The sequence below is a fragment of the Leuresthes tenuis genome, unplaced genomic scaffold (genome assembly GCF_036924035.1).
Source record: "Leuresthes tenuis unplaced genomic scaffold, fLeuTen1.0.hap1 SCAF_1, whole genome shotgun sequence".
Taxonomy (NCBI): domain Eukaryota; kingdom Metazoa; phylum Chordata; class Actinopteri; order Atheriniformes; family Atherinopsidae; genus Leuresthes; species Leuresthes tenuis.
Window position 1 is genome coordinate 4721808 of NW_027325355.1, and position 25710 is coordinate 4747517.

General features: G+C 40.7%; 1 protein-coding gene across 1 annotated transcript in view; it reads right to left on the reverse strand.

Moving 5' to 3' along the window:
* The window catches only part of LOC140294513 (protein NLRC3-like), a 1060349-nt gene that overhangs the window by 483838 nt on the left and 550801 nt on the right, over positions 1-25710 (reverse strand). Inside the window, exon 4 of the mRNA XM_072379594.1 lies at positions 23591-23648. The gene's annotated coding sequence lies outside the window, so the exon portion shown is untranslated. The remainder of the gene's footprint in view (positions 1-23590; positions 23649-25710) is intronic.

Genomic DNA, 25710 nt, shown 5'->3' on the forward strand with positions numbered 1-25710 from the left:
GTCTTTAAAAAGACACATTAAAGTGATAAAATTCATTCTTACAAATTAGGACACAAACTGTCTAAAGAGCATTAGCAGATACATCAACATATGTTTGGATTTTCTTATTCAAAAGTGATGAAGCAAGTCTGCAGCTATGCATGCGACACAAAGAGGACAAAGTCGGACACAGTGTTCACTAATTTGACCTGATCAAAGCTTCCATCTCACAGATGAATTTGAGTTGAAATTTATGATCAGATGTGTCCCAGCTCTGTGTTGCGTTCCTTTTAGGGATAACCAGTGCATATGGACCTGATTGACCTATCTCCTGCTCCACCCAGTACCTTAAAATGTAAACATGAGCAATATTAATAGCATTCATAGTACAGCTAATGCACTTAATTAAATCAAACAAGTTCAGTGTTGCAAGAAACAAACAGCTGACATCAAATCCTGGTGAAACAATAGTTTATACTTTGAATTTGCATTAAAACTAAATCCTTTCTTTTTCTGTCTCAGCACCGGGCCGTAGTCGTGGTCAATATTTATTTTTACTTACCCAAGAGTGTCGTTGCGTCCATCAATCCAGAACCAGGTGTTGTCAGTTTCTTTTAACCCAATCCAGTATCCATGGTTAGGGCTCTGGTAATACCGGATGTTTTTACTGACAAATTCCTGGAAGTCATGACATGGCGGATCATCGGAATCATTCACACTTTAGTAAAGGCATCAGTTATAATAATTTAAAAGAAAATGGAAATTTGGAAAATGCCATTTATGCTCTTTATAGCTCACCTGTTCTTGCAGATTATCAATAACAACCAGATCTGCAGCTTTGTCTTTGCAATAAGTTCGACTTTGTGGCCATGTCTTCCAACTTGGGGGTTCATCATAAAACAGGTAGCACTTTTCCTGGTAAAGAATCCAGCCGTCCCGACAGGGCTGACACTCACGAAATGGGCGGAGAAATTGATTAATTATTAAATCTAACATGTCAAAATCAAATGACAGCCTTTTTAAACTGACTGAAATTATACGGATTAGACCAACTTGGATTTTAATGAATGTGATTTAATTGGAATCTTATTACAATGAATTGGATTACAATTAGTTTAAAATGGACTGTAGTTGAAATGCCTCGAGATAACATTTGTTGCGATTTGATGGTATGTAAATAAAACTGAATGATAACAAATGATAAAACCTTAAAAGACTTATGACTGTTATCCTACATGAGGAACTATAAATCTATCTACTTCTAATATTTCCATTCTGGAGCATCTTTTTTGGCAGGACGTTTTCTTCCAGAATAAATCCAGCAGGTATAAACTCAAGATATTAAATGTTTTTTTTCAACTTTATTAGTTGCATTTCAGGTCTGAAAAATGTTTTTAAAAAGTTGTGATGTGGGTTAGTAATAAAGAAAATTAGTCATCAGATGATACTTATTATGATTTGGCACAAAAGATGTTCAGAGGAGCTAAAGTTTGTCCTCAAATGTGATTAAAAACAATGTTCCTCAGAGAAAGACTGGAAGGGATCTGCATATTTCTGCCTCTACAGAGCAGAATATCATTAAAGCATTCAAGGAATCTGGAGGAGTTTCAGTGTAGCTCTTCATCACTTGATATTCTCAATGCCTGAATGTCTTTTCAGTGTCATGAGAAGGAAGATTACAAAGCTTTACAGGCATGCATTTTACAGGCCTGAAATGCATAAAGAGATATACACGACCAAGATGACGAAACAATGACGTCAAGGCTACTTTTTTTTGTTTTGGGACTCTCTAAAACAAGGCTTCTGAAAGCAGAGGGTTTTCTGATCAACATGAAACTGATGTTTTAATTCTCACTTTCTGAAGAAATCAGAAACATGACATCAAAATTGAAAATGTTGATGCAGGTCAGACGTTGCATCAGGGTTGAAAGGTAAGAATGTGTTCAAAACGGTTTAAATCTCTTTAAAGAAGGCAGAGAAGATTTTACTTTTGGAAAAACTAAAGTAACGCTTGTAGAATAAATAACTTATAGAAAACTGCATGCTTTTTATTCTAAATAAACTTTAAAAAGGGTATAAAGTACTGAATTTACCATCCTGCTAATAACATTTGGGTGTTTTTTTATGAAGTATAATGTTGTTAAATGACTTTATTATGTACTTACTTTTGTCAGGGCAGAATTCATTCACCGGAAATTTGTTGAATTTCAGGATGACTCCCAGCGTCCAGTTGAAGTCGTCTTTCTGTCTGTTCAGGTGCTTGGTCTGATTTTCTAAGATTTCAATCTCCATCATCATCAGATCGGTCCGATTCTTCAGGACTCTGTTGTCGGTCCGATTCTTTAAGACTTTCATCAGCTGCTCATTTTCTGCTTCGAGGTTTGCTTCCTGTTTGTTCATTACAATGGTAACTGAACGAAAAGAGAGAGCACGTCAGTCAGTCAATATATATCATATTTGCAGTTCATATGTCCATAATGCTACTGTGTGTCAGGGCCTCGTGACTCAGGACACAGATGCAGAGTCAGTTCAGATGCAAAGAGATGTTTATTAAATAAATAGAGCACAGCAAGGCAGGCTGAGGATCTCCAAGCAGAGCAAAGGACTCAAGCTGTGAAAGTTCCACGCCAGGAGGACAACAAAAGCTATGAACAATAACAAACGCTCTCCTCATGAGGTGTTTTTAGTCAAACAGCCTTAAAAATTTATTTTTATCTTCGTATTTTGCCTAATTTCCCTGCTGACTGTCTAATGTTCATGATAAGTTAAATCTCTTATAGGTTTGAACTGAGGCTGTCATAGTTAACGCGTTAATCACGATGCGACTAATTTTTGATCGCGATTAATCGCGGCCTTAGCAATTGGCTTAATAAATAGGTGAAAAAACATTAAGAGTTCAGAGTTCTGAATCTGATGTGTCTAATGCCTGTAGTTTTTCATTTAACTGCCTTTAGGCCCTGTTCTGTTTATCGTTTGTTGGCTACTTCCTCTTCAGTTTTAAGGCCACATTGTTGTGGCATTTTATGTGTTTTTTAAATGGACATTTTAAGTGGATCTATGCACTTTTTTATTTGAAAGAATAAATTAAAGATAAAAGACATTTTTTCTTTGTGTTTATTTGATTCTAACTGTATTATTTTTTTAAATAGAGATTAATCGCGAGTTAACTATGGAAACTATGTGATTAATCGTGATTAAAATATTAAACCCAACTATATGTTGTTGTTATATAGGATGAGACAGCACTAGTTTCAGCAAGAGACGGCTTATATTCAAATAACAGCGTCCTCAAAGTGCTTATTTCAATCAAAGCCTGTTCCTATCCTATCGAAGTCTTTGTTCGGGCCAAACCTAAGTCAATCTCTATTATTGCTTTGTCACATCATAAAAGACGAGTTTGAACATCATTCTTCATCAAATTTAAGTCACTAATGTTGACTACAGGTTGGCTTTTGGAACTGCAGGCAGTAAAACTAATTTTTTTACAGGTTTATGCTCCTTCTTGATCTTTGTGCTTGTCTAAGGAATGTTCTAACAGTTTCCAGCAGTGCGCAGCTCACAATGACTTCATCTGTCTGAATTCTGAGAAGTTAAAACATTCATAAAAAGTATTCTATCGAAATAATACCAAGAAAACTGATCTTTTCCTGATAAGTTCAGGAAACTTTAGTGATATTAAGTAACTTCTCTCAAACAGATCGGTCAACATGTCTGTACTGAAGTTACTGCATAAAGTCTCATTTTATATTTAAAGTCTACTTTCATCAACTAAAAAGAGGTTGAGAAACAGTCAATTCAAAGACATTATAGATTCACTTGCTGTGTCTTTAAAGTTTGCTGCTCATACACAGGTGGCTTCAAGAAATATTTTAATAGATGAAATGATGGACCCCATAGAGTTTAGTTCCCAGAATGACCGAGATCATACATTTACAAGCACAAGTTGTTCCTTAATATTAGTTTACTTCTTTTATAAATACTACTTGGATATAGTATATAGCAGAGTGTTAAAGCTGTTTCTCTTGGTTTCTGTGGTGTGTGACTTCCTCTCAGGAACACAGACAGCACGCAGACACATGTGACATCATGAACAGAGAAGGAATATTTCTGTGAAACGTTAAAGCTGTAACGGATCAAATACAGGTGCAGATGAACAGGTTTTCATTGTAATCACACATGATGTTCAATACACACATACAGCAATCTGTTGTATATTTGTACTCTGTTGTCGACTGTGCTGTATCTTATGAATTAATTGGATTATGATTACAATGAATTGAATTCCAATTGGCTTGAATTGGACTATATTACTTAAGTGCCTTGAGATGACAATTGTTGTAATCTGGCGCTATATAAATAAAATTGAATTGAATTGAATTGAATCTTTTAAAATGGCTTCATGTTTAATATTCTATATCAGCGAGCAGTTAATAATGCACAGACATGAGAAATTCAAAGGAGACTCACTCCTGGACCTGTTGCCTCGGCGACCCGACCTTGGGTAATTATTGATTGTTGAAACAAGTTCAGTCAGTTCATGAGAGTCTACATGTCAATAAAATCTCCTTTAACTGTGAAGGAAGTGGAGTCTTTATTGATGGAAATGTGTCGACCTCTGGCGGTGAAAATATAAATAGAGTTTGGGAGTCAGTTTGGGAGTGTTTTTGAGCGATTGAATACTTTAGTAGATTTCTTATCATTGTAATAATGAGCAACAAGACTTTCTGGATATTTCACTTCTCATCTGAAATATGTCTTCAGCTTTAACTAGTTGGTGACTGTCGGCTGATCAGCAGCTTAAAGACTATTCACACTTGGCAGGTCTGTACGGTCACACTGACACACCTCAGTCCAAACCATCTGTTTTCTTTGTCCAGAATGTGGACATCACTGTCCTCAAAAGAGTGTCCCTTCACCTTAAGATGGAGGTGAACTGCTGAGCCTCCAAACTGCACATCTGTATCTGTCAGATAAAAATATGATGACTCTACAGAAACGGACATTCAGGACCAGAGGGTGAAGAACTTAGAAGATGGGGACCTCACCCAACCAGAAAAGGATGTTTGCAGCAAAGCACTCAGTTTTGCCATTTCTCCACAACAGCTGCCAGTGGTGGACCTCATCACAGCTACTGAATCTGTGATAAGGGCTGTCAACATCTCAGAAGAAGGCAGAAACAAGATCAGGAGGAGGAGGAGAGACACTCTGAGGAGGAAAAACACAAACTGATCCCCAAACAGAACAAGAAATGACACAAACAAATAAATGGAGTCCAAACGGATCCTGAACTTTGATGTCTGAATCCAGATGTTGTCAGTAAGAAATGTGGATTAGAACACATAGAAAAACTGAACAAATACTGCTGAAGCTGCTTCACAACGTGATGGAAATATTAATATATTCACAAATATATCAGGTGTGAGTGTTGAGATTAAAACAATATGTGATTTGTTCTGAAGGAACTGCCTCATTAACAAGCTTCTGCTCTCAAACTGCACAGATCTGAGCGCAGAATGGGATTTGTTGAATTTTTGGACATTTTCTGACCTTCCCATCAAACTGAAAATAATTAATGCACAACACACTAATACACACATTTCTTGTGTAAATTAAACTTGTCCTGAGACAAGTGGGTGCAGAATATTGAAAATGCAGCCCCTAAAAAGACATAAAAAGATCACACCAGCTTCTCAATGAGGAACATACATGTACATGTACCAGTTAAAGTCAGTTTTTGACACATTTATTTAGCTTTTGATACATAATTCTTGTTCTGACGATCAACAAATTTCATTCACAGCAAGTTGTGTCCCTCCACACATGTGCAACACTTTTACCAAAACCAGTTCAACGTGGCATCAGAAAATAAACCACGAGTAACACCACCAACAGGAAATGACATCATCAAGCCATGTGCTAACTAACACAATGAACAGAACACAACTAAGTCAGTAACGATGTGTAAAATGTAATTAATCCCACAGCACTTTACACTATGAAAGTATACGTGGATGTGCACAGAAAAGTGAACATCTGCACAAAGATGTCCCGGTTATCAGATTTCTATGGAACATTTTACTGATCTGATCTGCATGCAGTTCTGTCTTCACCCAGCTGTCTGTTTGACTGATTAAAGGAGAAAAGTGCTGATATGTTGGCGGCCCGTTAGCCATGGTTTGGTGAGGCAGAGTAAAGCTGTTCTCTGTGCAGCATCTACAGTGGAAGTACAGCAGATGTAGGGGTGCACGGTGTAAAACAGCTGTGTTAACAGCTGGTTTACTCCCCTGTTACTCGTGTCCTCTGCAGTGTGTTTGGGATAATGTGGGATGGGAATGTGTGGGCGAGCTGCTTCTGGGTTTTAGCTGTTCAGGAAACGGCTTTAAGGTTGATGGTGTGGTTTTGTAAATTTAACTCTTTATAATCAAGTGTTTTTAAGAATGAATGCGTACAGGAAATACTCAGAATATTTTGTATTGTGAAACTATTTTGTAAAACAGAGACACCTCCTCTGTAAGGATGTGGTTCGGCACCGTCAGTGGTCAGTTAGTTCGTTAAGGCCTGCTGATGGTGGAGGATGATCATGTCCCACGATGCCTCCATGCTGTTCTTGGCTCTGTATCTTTTCTAGATAAATGAAACAAATAATTTTGCACCATATTCTGCTTCTGCGTTGCTGTCATCAGCTGCTCAGAAGCTGCCTGGTTACAGTCCTCTGATACATTTGTCACGATTTGGCAGAACTCAGGACACAGATGCAGGGTATAATGGTCTTTATTATCAAGACTATAACTCTCCAAGGCAGAGAAATAAATATCAGTTATCAAAATTATCTAGAACACATTTCTTCCAATAAATAGGAAGAAGCGTGACTATAAAAATGATCAAACAAAAGGTCACTCCACTCTAGGAGGAAAACAAAAGACTAATATAATAGGAAGCACTCTTTCGATGGAGGCAATGTCACAAAAAAAAGACTCTTTAAAAACCAGAGGCACTATGAAAAGATGATCAAAAACAAAATCACTCCTTACAGAGGAAACACAGACTATGCACTTCAACATTTAAACTAAATCTATGACACAAAACTTACTAAATCAAAATCAGTCTCTTGGAGGAATGCAATGGAGCAGAACACTGTGGCGAGGCTCGAGTGAACGTACGAACACGAGGGCAGAAATGAACACTGGCACAGGACAAAGGGACACACAGACTATAAGTACACAAGGAGGGAGCAGGTGGACACAAGTGGGAATCAGGAAAGACACATGAGGGAGGGGAAGTGACCTGAAACGAGAGGAGAGTTATTATTTCAGAATAAAACCGGAAATGACAAGACAAAGAAACCCAACAAAATAAGACAAACCTCACACTTCCACCACAGTGTGACAATTTAGTTTTTCTGATCTATTTCAAAATGTGTTAGACCCTCCACCCATTGCACCGTCACCTTTATCACAGAAAGAAGACAAAGTCTTTCAAAGGTTTCAGTCCATTATTTAGATGATTCTCCAGTACAACATAAAATAATAAAAACAATAGCATAAAATTCTGAAGGGTTGCACCTCAAATATCAACATGTTTGACTTAATTTACATTTTACACCATTAATTATTATTGTAGTGAATAAATGTTGGTAATTTTATTTATCTTTTCAACTGTTAAAGTTCAAATATTGTGTATAAAGGATCATTTCAGTCCTCTTTGTGAGTGTTCAACAACAACATTTAGCAACTTTCTGCCATCAGAATCTAGTTCCAGTCCAGTTGTCCTTTCATCATCAAACAGGAAGTGAATGTGGAGAAACATCAGGATGAACCCTGGCTGCTCACCAAACTTCTGCTCATTGGAGCAGAATCAGTGAAGATCTGTCAGCAGGTTGGAAATTCATCTTGGCTGATTGCAGCTCAGTGATTCCTCTCTGATATCACAGTTTGTCACATGTGCAGCAAACTAACTGCAGCTGACATGAACTGAATGGTCTCAGTTGAAGTGAGCTGCAGAGAAACACAACATACTGATATTCTGTGTGAAGCTTTGACTGGAAACACACAGAAAAACAACATCCTGGAAGAATGGCAGCTTCCATCTTTAAAGGACTGGAAGAGGAAGAAGTTTCCAAGGAATCATTTAGAAGAGTTTCAAACAGAAACTGACTGAATCCATGAATCTGAAAAGGTGTTTCTGAGTGAAAGAGACAGACATGTACAGACTGAACTATCTGTTCAACAGTGATTCTCTGACAGGAGGAAACTTTTTAAACTCAACACAGAGACACTGAGGAACCAGGTAACAACAACCTAAATCCAGGATGCAGAGGTTCTTCAGTGAATGTGGTGTTGAAGGTGTGGAGGTGGATCAGTGTGTCAGAGGAGACTTTGTAGAAGGACAGAGTGCCAGCAGGACGGTCCACATACACTGCTGCTCTGTGAGAGACAGAGGAGGAGGAGGAGGAGGAGGAGGAGGAGGAGGAGGAGGAGGAGGAGGAGGAGGAGGAGGAGGAGGAGGAGGAGGAGGAGGAGGAGGAGGAGGAGGAGGAGGAGGAGGAGGAGGAGGAGGACGACGACGACGACATGTGTGAAGAACACATGTTATTGTGACAGACAGAGTAACCTCCAACAGAGCACCTCAGTCTCCAGGATTGATCATTCCTTCCAAACACACAGTCTCTGTCTCCTCTCCTGCTGATTCCTCTGTAACTCACTGATATATAAACTTCTCCTCTCCACTCGACCTCCCAGTAACAGCGACCAGTCAGAACATTTCTACACAGCAGCTGAGGACACTGGTAATCAAATCTGTCTGGATGATCAGGATATGACTGAACCTTCTCCACACGTGTCACCTTCCTGTTGTTGTCAGACAGTTCCAGTTTTCTGTTCACTGTGTTTGTGTTGATTGTGAGTTGACAGGAATCTGATGGAGAGAACAAACACAATCCAGCTGCAGTTATTGATCTATCATCTGTTCACTTTGATCAATGAGTGATGTGACAGTGTGAAGATGGTTGGATGTCATGAATCAGATGAAGAACACACTTACACTTCCTCAGACCTGGTGTCAACCATCGTTCTCCGGCAGGCTCCACCCTGAAAGGAGGAGGGGGGTCAGAGGTCAGAAAAATTAGGAAAGAAAAGAAAGTGAAGAAAGAGAAGAACAATGGATGGAAGAAAATCGATCTGAGCTCATTCTGAAGTTTAAAAGCACCAAATGTTTTCTGCAGTCAGATTATGGAGATGAAGTTTCTGTCTCTGAATTCAATTCTTCAAGTTTGGAAGAATTTTCACTTTAATTTTTCACTCATTTCTGAATCCAAATATGAGCTTTAAAAATTCTAATGAAATCACTTCAGTTTCTGACTTTATGGTCTCTCCTGATGGTCACATTGTTTCTGCTGATTCCTCCTCTCAGTATGTTTCAGGGCAGCCAAACATCCAGATCCTTTCTCAGACCCATTGGTCCATCTGAATGCTGCACAGCCAGCCAGGGGAAGACATTCATCTAGAAAAGTTAGACTAGAAACACTCCCCTCATTCCACCCTCCACATTGAACATTAAAGGCTCACAATAAGATCAGAGGAGAATCTATAGTCATTGGAGGTATATTAGCTGCCAGATCTTGTGCTTTTGTTGATCAGAATCACTTATTTATTTCAGCCAGAACACTTTTCAGGAATCTGAAACAGACTGAAAAGCCTCCAGCCTCTTCCTCTCCTTCCCCCAGTGTCCCTCTCTTCCTGTTTCTCTGGAATTCCTTGGATAGTGTTTATTGGATTGTCCCCCACCTTTTTTTCTTTTTGAAGAACAATTAAACACAGTTCCAGTTCAACTTTGGTCTACTTGGTTCTCATCTGGAAGGACGGTCAGAACCACAGAAGGGCAGAACTCTTTGGACCTGGTACTGTGTGATCTCTGAGAAAGCTCATCTGCTTCCACAGTCTGACTGCTACACACTACACTAACACAATGACTTCAGCCACTGGGACACACAAACACAGTCAGATGCAGAGCTATCTGGCCTTAAGACGAGCATCAGCTGTGGAGGAACACCTGAGCACAGAGACTGAACAGCAGCACAGAACCACGTTAACAGAGGACACACTCAGTGCACACACACTGGCCACTGAGACGGGCCTCTATCAGAGATCGTGGCTCCCCGTGGAGCAGAGAGGATGTACACAGTCCAACAGCAGCACTGTGGAGACACAGCTACACTTTCTAACACAATGTGACTCATTCTAACAGCTGCCTGAAAAGGATCTGAAGAAATGTCCCTTCATATACCCACAGTTCTCCCTTCTGCCCAGCATGGACAAACTGCCCGTTCTGTTAGGAGAAATGAAGCAGAGCTGGACCAGGCTTTGTCTCTGCTATGGATATTGTGACTGGATGTCCCTCTTTGTGTGGGACAGTCACACATTTTCATTAGTTTTCACACGTCCCGCAAATTGAGACTTTGTCCCGCATTGTTATTGACAGTCAGACTCCAGTTTTGAAATGTGTGTTTTATAATCTGCACCTCTGAAAAGGAAGGTAATCAGTCAGAAGAAGTTGGCTCCTTGGTAAAATTCACAGCTGTGTGGGTTAAAGCAGACTGCAAGAAAGCTGGAGAGACAGTGGCGTTCCTCTAATTTAAAAGAGTCAATTAGTCTGGAAAGATAGTTTATTAACGTATGAGAAAGCACTTCGTAAAGCTTGAACTGCTTATTATTCATCATTGATAGAAGAGAATAAGAATAATCCCAGGTTTCTTTTCAGCACTGTTACCAGGCTGACAAAAAGTCCGAGCTCTGTTGAGCCATGTATTCCTTTAACTCTCAGCAGTGATGATTTCATGAGATTCTTCATCAATAAAATTGTTTCTATCAGAGAGAAGATTAATGGAATCCTTCCCACTATTATCACTGATGTATCATCAAGTGCAGCAGCTTTAGAAGTATCTTTATAACCTGATTTGTATTTAGACGGCTTCTGCCCAGTTGATCTTTCTGAGCTAACAACAGCAATAGTCTCTTCTAAACCATCAACTTGTATTTTAGACTCAATCCCAACCAGACTGTTCAACAAGGTTTTCCCCTTAATTGACACTTGCATATTGGATTTGATCAATCGGTCTTTGTTGATAGGATATGTACCTAGGATATCAACCTACTCTTGATTCAGAAGTGTGTGCTAACTATCGACCTATATCCAATCTCCCTTTTTTGTCTAAAGTTCTTGGAAAAAATAGTTGCAGCTCAACTTTGTGATCATTTATACAGAAATAATCTGTTTGAAGAGTTTCAGTCAGGATTCAGAGTGCATCATAGCACAGAAACAGCACTGGTGAAAGTTACCAATGATCTCCTCTTAGCCTCTGATAGCGGACTTGTTTCTGTGCTTGTCCTGTTGGCTGCATTTGATACAGTCGATGACTGCATTCTGTTACAGAGACATGAACATATTATTGGGATTAAAGGTACTGCATTAGGCTGGTTTAAGTCATATATATCTGATAGATTCCAGTTTGTTCTTGTAAATGAAGAATCTTCCTCACACACCAGAGTAAATCATGGAGTTCCTCAAGGTTCTGTGCTTGGACCGATTATTTTTGCTTTTTACATGCTTCCATTAAGTAACATTATTAGACAGCATGGCATAAATTTCCATTGTTATGCTGATGATACTCAGCTGTACTTATGTATGAAACCAGATGAAACCAATAGGTTGGTCAGACTACAAGCCTGTCTTAAAGACATAAAGACCTGGATGACTCAGAACGGTCTGCTTCTAAATTCAGACAAAACTGAAGTTGTTCTCTTTGGACCTGAGCGCTTCAGGGAGAAATTGTCTAGTTATAAAGTTACTCTAGATGGTTTTTCCTTGGCTTCTAGTTCTACAGTGAGGAACCTTGGAGTTATTTTTGACCAGAATTTATCATTCAACACACATGAAACAGGTTTCTAGGACTGCCTTCTTTCACCTTCGTAATATTGCTAAAATCAGGAACATCCTGTCTCAGGGTGATGCAGAGAAACTAGTTCATGCATTTGTTACTTTAAGATTGGACTACTGTAATTCCTTATCATGGCTGTCCCACATATTCTCTGAAAAGCCTCCAGCTGATCCAAAATGCTGCAGCCAGAGTTCTGATAAGAACTAACAGGAGAGATCTTGTTTCTCCAGTTTTAGCTTCTCTTCATTGGCTCCCTGTTAAATTCAGAATAGAATTTAAGATTCTTCTTCTCACATATAAAGCTCTTAATGACCGAGCTCCATCATATCTTAAAGATCTCATTGTAAAATATTTTTCTAACAGAGCACTTCGCTCCCAAACTGCAGGTTTACTTGTTGTTCCCAGAGTTTCTAAAAGTAGAATGGGAGGCAGAGCCTTCAGTTATCAGGCCCCTCTCTTGTGGAATAAGCTGTCAGTAAATGTCCGGGAAGCAGACACCCTTTCCACTTCTAAGATTAGGCTTAAAACTTTCCTTTTTGATAAAGCCTATAGTTAGGGATGGCTCAGATGACCGTGAAACATTCCATAAGCTGCTATAGGCTTAGACTGCAGGGGGACCTCATCTGTCACACCTTTCCTCACTTTGCTCTCTTTTTCCCCCTGTTTAATTTCACAATTGATTTTATGTACATGTGACATTATTGTGGTTATTAACGTATGTTTCCCTGTTCCAACAGATATCCTTTGAATGGCGTTATGGTGTTTTTCCCCCCTCTTTTCCCTCTTTTCTGTCTTCTCAAACCCCAGCTGGTTGAGGCGGATGGCCACCCTTCCTGAGTCTGGTTCTGCCAGAGGTTTCTTCCTATTAAAAGGGAGTTGTTTCTCTCCACAGTTGCCTCAGGCACGCTCAGGATGGGAGATTGGACTGAAGACAAGTTTCAGTGCAATCTGTTGGTTTCCTTAGCTAGGATATTGTTTTGAATTGGCTCTATGTGAATGAATTGCATTCATTTTGAAATGAATTAATTGGATTTCATTGGATTATGATTACAATGAATTTAATTCCAATTGGCTTGAATTGGACTATGTTATCTAAGTACCTTGAGATGACATTTGTTGTAATCTGGCATGATATAAATAAAATAAAATAAAATTTAATTGAATTGAATTGAATGATCTGGCATTTATCAAATGGCTGTGTGCAGAAAGCAGGGAGGGCTGCCATCAGGGGGCGGGGCGGACTGTTTGATCATGTCAATCAAATGGGAACACAGGTTAAGGGCGCACCCACCAACAAAAAACAATGTAAATCAGGTCAGAACGGCACCGGCATGCAGCACGAGTTATGGAAAGTCTGTTATGTGCTACTGAATCAACCAGATGGCAAAGCATAGTAATGTTACAAACTCAGGGGCAGAATAGAGAGGTTTATCTTTTTTAAGTTATTTTAGATAATACCTCGATGCATTGGTATCCCACATTGTCCCACACAAACATAGTCTTTGTCCCACATCTGGTGAATTGGAATCTGGTCACCCTAGCTGTGGATGGCTTCAGAGAGCTGTGTGGAGAATCTGGTTCTGATTCTGTGCTCTTATAAGGGCCACATCTGTCAGCAGGAACATTCGAACACTGTGAAAAGTCTTCCAGAGCCACGGCAGGATCAGTAACAGAGAATATATGATCAGAGTCATTTCAAACATCCTGAAGATTCAAATGCTTCTCATTTCCTGTGCTGATCATTAGAGACTGAGTGATTTTAGTGTCTCTGACACAGGTGATGGAGCAGTGATCACTAACATCACAAACTCCAGAGGCAGGGGATCTGTGTGCTCTGTCAGTAAGTCTGATATCAAGTCATGTGGAGCTCAGAGGATTGTTGAAGTTTGCTCTGGTGGCTTTATCTCTGAGCTTCAACACACCCAGTTCCACACACTGTTCTTTGAATGTGTTGGAGCTGTCAGAGAGCCGGTCCAGCTGAAGATCCCCCATGTGGGCGTATGGAGGGAGGGACACAGGTCTAATCCACATGTGCACATTTCCAGATGTACAGTGAACATGGTTTTATAAATCTTTGTGCTAAGCTAGGCTAACATGTCCTGGACCCATCTCTGTATCTGATCCAGGGTCAGTGGACCAACAGACACTTCTCACTGTTGTTCCTGCAGATGTTCTCCTTGGAGACCTCCTCCACAAATATCTGCTGTTTCTGTTCAACCAGTGTTTCTGCTGTGAGCAAAGGAAAAAGGCTCCTACATGTGTGATTGTTCATGTAACACTCAGCAGGAAGCAAAAACACAGGGCTGAGTGCAGGACAGAGAACATGTTTCCAGCTCTTCCTCCTCTATCAGACATTGTGTGTGGCTGCAGCAGGCCTCTCCATACCTGAGTTTGTGTGGATCCTTCAGTGCAGCCGTCAGCAGCTTCACTCCTGAGTCTCCTGGATGGTTGTAGCTCAGGTCCAGCTCTCTCAGATGGGAGGGGTTGGAGGTCACGGCTTCAGCCAGAGAAGCACAGCCTTCCTCTGTGATCAGACAGCCTGACAGGCTGCAGACACACAAAACAACACAGAAACTCTGAGGGAACTGCTCTGAAGCTGAAGCTGAATATCATTAAATGTTCAGAGAAACTGGAACTGTCTCACAGTACTGACTTTGTGTCTTCATAAATCTGAGTCAAAATCAAACTACACACACGTGGATGAACCTGATTTCCCATATTAGCCACAAATACATGCAGACACTCCCCTACTGAGTCCTTTTCAGATAAAATATGGTCTGCACCATAGTGAGAGCAGCAGTAAAGAAGAAGCTGATTTAACAAATGTGAGACTGAGACACTCATCAGTGAAGCAGAGAAAATTAAATCTGTTTTATTTACTGATCTTAGTTCTGGAATCACCAACAGAGGAAAGGCTGCTGGATGGAAAAAAGAAACAGAAGAATCAACTCTGTAAAGTCTGAGCAAAGGACCCTGTAGAGGTAAAAAAGAAATGGTGGCATTAAAAACGAGTCAACACATCAGGTGGCAGAAGGACAGCATCGGGGCGATGGGCTGAGGACCGGTGTTGTTCCAAAAAGTGATGGTCCACCAGAAACTGGTCTGATTCTGTGGGAGTGTGTGCTGGCTGTTGGAGCTGTATCGCTCCATGTATTTACCTCTGCTGCATCAGTGCTTTGGATCAAACTGTTACAACGTTCAAACACATCATTTTATGTCTGGGCTTATAATAAAGAGACGTCTTTGTGAAACTTTGAACTTTGCTTCCAAATAAGCAGATTTTTGGTGGAAGTGTTTCAGAGTTGATCAGAACCAGGTCTACATTTAAGCTTAACGTGATTGGAGCTGTATTAAGACATTGTTTCCAATGTTCTGACTGTGTGTGTGTCTTATCCTTAATGTTTACAACTTATACTATAAACTGAATTGTACTTTTTGAATGTAACAGATTGAATGTACATGAAATTAAACATGTACATGTTGTTAATGGTAGTTTCCTTTCAGTCGATCCACTCGGTACAACACATGTAGGATGGGATGTCATGCCCAGCGTGTCCTGGCAGAAGACACCTCTAATCACGCCTTCAGGCAAATGACGTGTGATGACGTGTGAGGGGCCCCAGCCGCTCTGTATATACAGTCGTCATTCCAGTCATTCCTGAGTTCTTACGCTCTTCACTTTGCTAAGAACTCCTCGGTTGTTGGATGGGTCTTTCAGTACTGATATCATTATTAGTGGTGTTGTTATTAAAAACTGCTCTGCTCAGACTCATGGGAGATAGCGGCTTGTCAGAGAGATTCTTTTTTTCAGCGTGAGAAATGGTATGTGTGGCATGTGAACTTGTTGAGATCCGTGCATTTCACGCTCATTGCGTGAGACTTGAGAGCTAAACTAGAAACTAGAAACTAGAAACTAGGAAAGCTTGAACTGAACTGCACTAAGGTGCTGGTTTTGACCCAATTTTGACAGCTGTTTTGAGAGGTGAGTGAAGTTAAGTTAGAAGGAACGAGGTACAACACTTGTTTACAACTATACAACTATACACTTGTTTATAACTATACAAAGACCATCCACAGGTGTTCTGTTAGCTATTCATAAAAACGGTTTGATGAATTCTGACCTGAGTGTTTCCAGTTTGCAGTTTGGACTCTTCAGTCCAGCAGACACCTGCCTCACTCCTGAATACTGCAGGTTGTTGTTACTCAGGTCCAGTTCTGTCAGACTGGAGGACTGGGAGCTGAGAGCAGAGGACAGAGCTGCACATCCTTCATCTGAGAGGTTACAGACACTCAGCCTGAAGAGACAATTACAGAGAACAAAAACAGTTGGGATCAGAATCAATCACCTCTAATGCTGACTGTGGACTGAAAGAACACTTATAGACCACTTCAGAGCTGCCAACCAGGAATAAAGTCTCACATTTATCAGCACATTATTCCCTTTGTGATAATGCAATCATCTCAGTGATGTAATCTCATAATGTCATTATTTCACAATTATCTGAGAGGAGAGACAGGTGAAGCACTGTAAATATGACTACTAGGACCAGGGTCTACTCTAGATTCTAGGTTCAGGTGAGTGATTTATACCAGTGCTCTGGAATAACAGACCACAGACCAGTGAATTATTAGTATTAGCTGCCGGCTTGATAATATAGTGATTGATTGGAAAAAACAATATTCATATGATGGTACCAAACACTTTTACATACACAACCCCCCCCCTCCCCCCCCCCCCCCCCCCCCCCCACACACACACACAAGCAAAAGAAAGGTTCAATTTCCCTTCAACCAAAATTAACCCAAGATCTCAGGAAAATAAATTAATTTACTCTTATTTATCTCATTGGGATTCAATACAACCCATTTGAGTTGAGGTGTAATTTTGTACCTGCGTTTCCTATATCGGTTGTTTAGTCCCTGGTATCTCCTTTGAATTTACTCAGTTTAAGTTCTCATTTTATCTCAATTAGGCCTAATTATGAATGTAGTTCTATTTTTCTATTTTCTCTTTAGTTTGCTTAACCAGCTCTACTAAACTTTATTCACTTTACCCAACCCATTCATGTAATACCAATTTGGCACACAATAAGGAAAATCCATAAAGGAAAACACAGTTCAATAAAATAGCAAATACAACTCAATTATCAGATCACACAGAACAATGCATAAAAGAAATTACTTGAATTTCCAGTTTGATGCATCACCAGTCCTTTAGTTAAGTCCTTTCTCAGTCCAAATGAAATTCACTGTGAGTCCCTGCAAAACCTGTCGCGATCCATGAGTATCGGAATCAGCGTCTTTTCTACGGGTGGCTCGCCATCTTTCCACAACTCCAGGTGTTTTCACACCCCAGCGATCCCAACTAAAAACCTGGCCAAATCCTCGGTTAAAACTCAGTTAAACCAAAATCCAGTGCAGACAGCAGATGAAAATATCTTCCCAAAAATGTATGAAGACAAGGTATAAAACCTCAAACACACTTCTTTTACTCCTATTTACTTTCTCTTTCCCTCTTGTTTTTTGTCTCTAACGTTTCTGCATTTTTTTTCTGATTATACTCCTTCCCACCAACAAGCGCCGCTGGAGTTACCCGATTGGCTGTTACCTTGGCACTTGCTAAAGGAGCAGTACATACAAAATAATGATAAATAGAACTGTCTCACTATTTTTAAGGCTTCTTGTTACCTTAAACACAACTGTTATTTTATGTGCTTACATTTAGTATTGACCCAGGCTTCTATTAGTTTGTTATCATATTCACCTCGGTTACACAGGTAAAGTGGAGATACAGGTACTGGAGCTGACAACAGCTCACGTTGTTGTCTGGACAATAACATTAGCTGTTCTCAGTGTGAAGTGTTGGGTGACTCTAAACTGAGCTCCTCTCAGGTCCTGTCCTGTTCACCATGTATATTACTGACAGAGTTTCACACTGAGCTAATGGTCGTGTTTATCTTTATGCTGATGACACAGTCCTCTGTTATAGAGCTCAAACTATAAGCATGGACACTGAAAAACGGCAGCTTGTTGTCTTCAAAGAGCTTTATTAAATGTGGATGTCATGATTATAGTTTTTGTTTTTTAACTATACTTTTCTTATGTCACGTCTGTTTTTGTTATGTGTTAAGTCATCAGTTTTTGCCATGTTTCCCCTCAGTCATTCTTGGTCATCAGTTTCACTCACTTCACCTGTGCTTTCCCCCTCAGCTGCACTCCATCACTAATCACCTCCCTTCAGTATTTAGTTTCCAGGCTGTCCCTTGCACTTGGTCAGATCCTCACCGTCTTTCATGTTGGTCTTGTTAATGGTTCAGGTTCATAGTCTGGTTTTGTTTGTTTTATCAAGTTTTTTTCTTCATAGTCTAAGTTAAGTTTTTGTTATCTGGCTCAGCAGTGCCTTGTGTTGTTCTTTGTGTTTAAATAAATCAAGTTTTACTTTAAATATCTGCATCCGGGTCCTAAACCCCCACCATGCCACAGCGTACCTTACCCCACCTGACAGTGGAACTTGTTTCAAATGCAGACAATCCTGTTTTCTACAACTGTGACTGTGGATGGAACTTTTTCTGACTTTATAAATAAATGTTTTTTCTAATATTTGGACAGATAACAGACTCACTGTTAAACTCGTGAATCAGATTTAAGTGATGAGTAAAACTGAGGTTTTGTACAGAAATGAGGCAGTTTCTCTATATTGTGTGAACACAGAGTGGAGGAGGAAATGTTGATCTATTTGCATCCATCAGTCTCTCTGACACTCTGGATGCTGTCTATCACTCTGCAGTTAGATCTGTGACAGGTTAACCTTCAGCTTCATCACTGCACTGCAATGAAGCAGATGAGTAGGAGTTGTTCAGTCTCTCATCTTTGCCTCCAAAGTGATTGTGTCTGTTCTAATAACTGTAGTGAAAATCAGCTGGAATCAAATCAACCAAACATTCATGTTCAACTTTCTCTTATCTGATGAAAAGAATATCTTTTCTCCAGATTTCACATGTTTAACATGAACAAATGGATCCACAAACATAAAAATCACTCTGCATGTATTTGATTTATATTTTCACATTAGAATGACCTTTTTTTTATTTTCGGAATGAGTAAAAGGACAGGGTTTTAAGAAGATTTCACACAGTCCACAAACATCGCCTGGTTGCCACTCAACTAAAAGGGCTTAAACCGGGTCTGTACTTACAGAGCTTTGTTGGAGGCTTTGACCACTGGCAGCAGCCTCAGAAGAGCCTCCTCTGAAGCAGAGTATTTCTTCAGGTCAAACACATCCATATGTTTTCCTGATGACAGTAAGATGAAGACCAGAGCTGACCACTGAGCAGGAGACAGTTTATCTGTGGAGAGACTTCCTGAACTCAGGGACTGTTGGATGTCCTCCACTAGAGAACGATCATTCAGTTCATTCAGACAGTGGAACATATTGATGCTTCTCTCTGCAGACAGATTCTCACTGATCTTCTCCTTGATGTAATCAACTGTTTCCTGATTGGTCTGTGAGCTACTTCCTGTCTGTGTCAGCAGGCCTCGTAGGAGACTCTGATTGTTCTGCAGTGAAAGACCCAGGAGGAAGCGGAGGAACAGGTCCAGGTGTCCATTTGGACTCTGTAAGGCCTTGTTCACAGCACTCTGGTAGAAAAGAGTCTCTTTTAGTGTTTTTGACTCCTGAGACTTTGATTGTTCTTCCATCAGGTTGACTCCAGAGTTGATGAAGGTCAGATGGACATGAAGAGCAGCCAGAAACTCCTGAACACTCAGATGGATGAAGCAGAACACCTTCTCCTGGTACAGCCCTCTCTCCTCTATAAATATCTGTGTGAACACTCCTGAGTACACTGAGGCTGCTGAGATATCGATGCCACACTCTGTCAGGTCTGATTCATAGAAGATCAGGTTTCCTTTCTGCAGCTGCTCAAAAGCCAGTTTTCCCAGAGACTCAATCATCTTCCTGCTCTCTGGACTCCAGTGTGGATCTGTCTCAGCTCCTCCATCATACTTGACCTTCTTCACTTTGGCCTGAACCACCAGGAAGTGGATGTACATCTCAGTCAGGGTCTTGGGCAGCTCTCCTCCCTCTCTGGTTTTCAACACATCCTCCAGAACTGTAGCAGTGATCCAGCAGAAGACTGGGATGTGGCACATGATGTGGAGGCTTCGTGATGTCTGGATGTGGGAGATGGTCCCGCTGGCCTGCTTCTTATCTCTGAATCTCTTCCTGAAGTACTCCTCCTTCTGTGGGTCAGTGAACCCTCTGACCTCTGTCACCATGCCAACACAGTCAGGAGGGATCTGATTGGCTGCTGCAGGTCGTGTGGTTATCCAGAGGCGAGCAGAGGGAAGCAGTTTCCCCCTGATGAGGTTTGTCAGCAGCACATCCACTGAGGTGGACTCTGTAACATCAGTCAGGGGCTCCTTGTTGTGGAAGTCCAGAGGAAGTCGACACTCATCCAGACCGTCAAAGATGAACACAACCTGGAACTCTTCAAAGCTGCAGATTCCTGCTTCTTTGGTTTCAGTAAAGAAGTGATGAACAAGTTCCACCAAGCTGAACTTTTTCTCTTTCAGCACATTCAGCTCTCTGAAAGTGAATGGAAACATGAACTGGATGTTCTGGTTGGCTTTGCCTTCAGCCCAGTCCAGAGTGAACTTCTGTGTTAAGACTGTTTTCCCAATGCCAGCCACTCCCTTTGTCATCACTGTTCTGATTGGTTCATCTCTTCCAGGTGGGAGTTTAAAGATGTCTTCTTGTCTGATGGTTGTTTCTGCTCTGTCTGCTTTCCTGGATGCTGTTTCAATCTGTCTGACCTCATGTTCATCATTGACCTCTCCAGTCCCTCCCTCTGTGATGTAGAGCTCTGTGTAGATCTGATTCAGAAGGGTTGGGTTTCCTGCTTTAGAAATCCCCTCAAACACACACTGGAACTTCTTCTTCAGAGCAGATTTAAGTTTACGTCCACAAAGTTCTGAATGAAGACAACAAATAACATCAGTAAATAAACATTTCAACCCTGTAAAGGATGAGTATTTGAACATGTGTTGTTCTGTGTGTTGAGACATCAGTAAATGTGTCATTTATCCAGCAGGTTAAATCTTTAGAGAAATCCTCTTACTGCTCTGCAGACGGTCAGCCAGCTCCTCCTGCTTCATTCTCCTCAGGAAGTGATCTGTGATCTTCACTAATGCCTCTCTGCTGCTCCTCTGCTCTTCATCCTCATCCTCCCTCTGACTCTCTAAGCATTCTGGGTAATCTGGACTCAGAAATGTCTGCATCTTCTTCAGCTCCTCCTTCACAAAAGTGACCATGTTGTCCTCCAGCAGCTGGAACAGAATACTATATGAATGAGCCAATCAGACTGAAATCATGGAGCCAAACATCAGATCCATGTTGGACACACTGACAATCCACTGGTCTACAAAGTGCAGCATGGAGATGACTGTGAACAGAATAGATGGAAAAGTAGATGTTGTACATGTACAGACCATAAATATGGAGTCCAGCTGTGTTTGATGCTGCTGGGCAGACTGACCACTGGGAACCTCTGAGCTCTGCTGGTCCACTCTGTGGAGGAATCATGAAGAATGAGCTCACATTCTGTCTGTCCACACAGAGACAAACACAAGGTAAAGCTCCATGAAGTGATGTGTGGATGTGAACAGTGAATCAGAGGACTCCCTGCAGTGGGAAAGCTTTACTAGTCCTGCTGATCCCACTGAGAACCAACAGCTCAGTCTGCAGCTGCTTGGAGCTTTCAGCTCACTTTGGTTGGGTCCAACAGCTTTCAGCAACCCCTTCGGAAAGCTTTCCCTCCCTGCTGAAGTGCCCTGGAGCAAGGAAGCCAGAGCCAGTGTGTGCTTGGATCAGACTGGTTGTCCTGGGCAGCTCCCAGTGTGAAGGCTTCAGACGATGACTGTACAACATCATCTGATGATTATTTCCCAAAGACAGGAGACAAACTTTCATTGTAGCTTCCAAAAGCTCTGTTTAGTTAACTGGAAGAAGCAGAGTTACTGTCTGTTCACCAAGTTTCATTTAACTTCTCAAAGCTCTAAGCAGCTAACCAGCACCCTGGTGACTGTTCCTCTCATGAACCTGGAACACATCACACCTCCATCAGCTTGATGTGGTTCAGACGTACAGGTTTTTAATTCTAAATAAATCTATCTGTCCTCCTCCATCCAGCAACACCTGCCACCTGAGTGGAAGTTCCTACCTACACTGTGTTAGAGCCAAAGCACAAAGTGACACCTGCTGGACCAGCTGGTGTCCTACAGACACTCAGAAACACCTCCTGCAACATCCATTCTTTCCTCTTTGACTGCTGTGTTTGTGGAAAACATCCAACACACACCGCTTCACATATGAACATAGAAATGGATGTGAAACAGAGCTGAGCTCACATTAAACACATGTTGGAATAAAAACTGTTCAAACTGACTCTGTAAAGACAATATTTACACTCAGCTCACCTCTTAAAGGATGGATGTTGGTCTGATTTGAATAAAATAGGACGATTCATCGACCGGTCGCTCTTCATGGACACACAGCTGGTTCCAGGTCCAGGTCTGAGTCTCTGATGGATCCTGAGAGAAAAACACTTGTTTTCTTCAAACTAAAGTATTCAGTGATAGTGTTTGAGTCTGCAGTGAGACGGCCTGTCAGAGAGTCAGTGTGGCTGCTGTGGAACAATGTTACAGCTCCCCCTTGTGGCAGCTCTGCCACTCTGCAGGCAGACGTCAGCAGGTGTGTGAAACTGGAAGTTGGATGTAATTTTACTGAGAGAAAACAGGAAGACTGAAGCTCTGAGCTTTCAGTATGGTTCCCTGACTCAGTCTTTACTGTTTGTGTGATCAGATTCATTCTGCTCTTTCAGAGACAAACTGCAGCTGCACCACACTGGAAAACACCGACTTTGAATATTTGATTTTTCTGGAATATAAAGTGTCAGATTAAAACAATTTGATCTTTTCACCAGATAACATGAGCAGGTTTATTAGGAGAGAATTCATAACAGATCAGTTACTAACATTACTGGGTTGATTTGGTCATTTTGTTCTTGTTTCTTCAGAAGGTCGTTTTAAACTGACGTCATTAAACACAACGTGTGAGAACGTAATATTTCTACATCAGCCGCCCTGTTCACTACATAATCAGCATCCTGTGAAAAAGCCACATCAGTGGACAGATATTCAGCAATATTCTCCCTTTGTTTTAATAAAGAGCTGCAGGACTGAACTAAAATATCACATTACACACGATGCAGCTAATTAGTCTCATCAGAGACATCAAGAACTGATCCAAGTCTCAAGTAATTCAGCTGAAAACTGGTTATCATCTGAAACATGATGCAGCCTCCACTGAATACTGACAGATACTCACTGTTGGGCTGATGGAACATCATGCTGGAAATCAATAAACCAATCCTTTGACTGGTCGCTCTTAAAGGACACACAGCTGGGTTCTGGTTCTGGTTCAGGTTCAGGTTGGTTCCTGTGAATAAAGGTGGTTTGGTGATGTGAGTGCTGAGCTCTGACATGGAGCAGAGTCATGGACAGTTAGAGATGGTCATCTCACCTCTGAGCTTTGCTCTGGCTCTCATGTTCCCCACACAGAGTGGTTTTAGTGTCCTCACACTGATCCATGCTGCTGAATTCACATCAGCTCACACACACTTTCTACCTTCATCTGCAGAGGAAGCACAAATCATTCATCTGCACATCAACTCAAATCCTCCTCTCCATCATTTGGGCTGTAAAAAGATCAGCTGCTCCTCTGATTGGTTTTGATTCTCTGTTTCATATCAGTCTGAGTTGAATCCTTATTGTTATTAATTGTGTTTCTGGAGTCTCAGCAAAATAAAACAGATATTTTAAATTAATACATGCAATAAAAGGTAAAACTTAAAGAAGAAGCTTTTCAAAACTCCAGTTCCAGCAATTTCACTGTTCATACAGAGAAACTTGTATTAGAGACGCCAGTAAAAACAGTTTTTATTTTTAAGTCTGAAATATTTAGTTACAAAAGTGTAAAACAAAACTAGAAAATAATAGATACTAGAAAAATGTAATGTTTTTCATTTGAAAAAAGAACAAATAAAAACAATAATGCATTGATTTTCAGATAATCTCCAGACAAATTACATGTTTTTTCAGCTCTAATTTAGTGACACCATAAAGCAGATTTAAAACATTCTGGATTTTAAATTTGTTTGTGGGATGAAGAGACATTTTTATTCAGTGAAGACAAGAAACTGAACAGTGAGAAACAAGGAAAAACTGGTCTGACATGTTCTGACTGTACAGGAACATGGAGGAGGGTTGTGATCAAGGTCATGAAACTTAAACCTCTCTGACTCCTGTTACACAGCAATAAAACCACACCTTCATCCAGGATGTTACTGTTTGTCTTTCAGGGCGTCAAAGATAAACAGCAGTGAGTTTCTGTGTCTGACTTTACTGGATGAAACCAGTTATTCCCACAAATTAAAACACAATGTGATTTATTTTGTGAATAAAACAATAAATAATATGTTTCTAATCAATAACAATGTAAATGATAATCATGCAGATTTTTCTTCAAACACAACAGTGATCAAACTGGAGCTGAAATAAGAAGTGAACATGTTCCCCAAACATTACAGAGCAGAAACAAACAGGAAAGTTACTGAAGACAAAGTTCAGACTCACAGTTTGTTCAAACCAAGTGTTGAAGAAGACGAGGCTCCACTCGACGTTTGAACACAACAGACTGAGACACAGGTGAGTTGCTTCCTGGAATGAGTCAGAGCTCCACCCCTGATGGAGGCAGCACAGGTAGGACCTTTCTCAACGAGAAAAGAAAAGGTTTAAAATATGTTGATTTACAGTCAGGTTCTGTCCATGGCTCAGATTCAACAAACATGAGAAACAGTCCAAAGGTCACGATTGTCGCCTGTTGATGCAGGTTGAACACCATCACAGCAGCACACAGACACACTTCCTGTTCTCTGGAGTCATTTGATAATCTGTTCTCACAGATCACATATAATGGTCATGACTGCTTAATCCATGAGAACATTTCCTGACTGAGAGTTACAGTTCAGTCATTTCTTTCTCAGCTGATCGAAGTTCCGCTCTGCAGCACTCAGAGTTACAATCACTGCCAAAAGATGTTCAAAACCTTCTGAAATGAGATTCTGCCCCAAAAAAACATCTAAACAAACACAGGAAGTTGTGTCCCGTCTCTGGAGGATTTCAGATCAGAGCCTTTGGTTCCTGAAGTACAACAAACCTTCAGAGACTTTTTCTCTGGTTGCATTCATTCTGCAGATATGAACTCTAAGGTGCTGAACAGCCAGTTAGTGGCAGTAAAAATCAGAACAGAGTTCCTCAGAGGGATATTGGATCAGTAACCGCTGTGTTACTCTGTTGGCCCATTCCTCTGTGCTGTTTCAGCTTTTAGAGCCTCACTTGCATTATTGAATATATTGCTGCTATTTTACTGATGTTTACTATTTCTGTTTGTAATGGTGTTGGTGGGGATCGGTGATTGGTTCAGACCAACATCAGACAAGGTCCCAAGTATTCACTCAGGTGTTATTATGTTATTTATTCACACAGATGATCATACAGTGTAATAGAAGAAGAGTGTTCCTGCCTGCTGTTACTGTAACATTCCTGAAGGGGGCAGCAGAGGGCCACATGATCAGATATAACCAGATCTACATGTTGTCAAATCATTTGACACAGAATTACAAATGATTTGACAACAAACATTTTTGTAGTCCTGTTGCTGCTTCAGTTTAAGGCTGAGC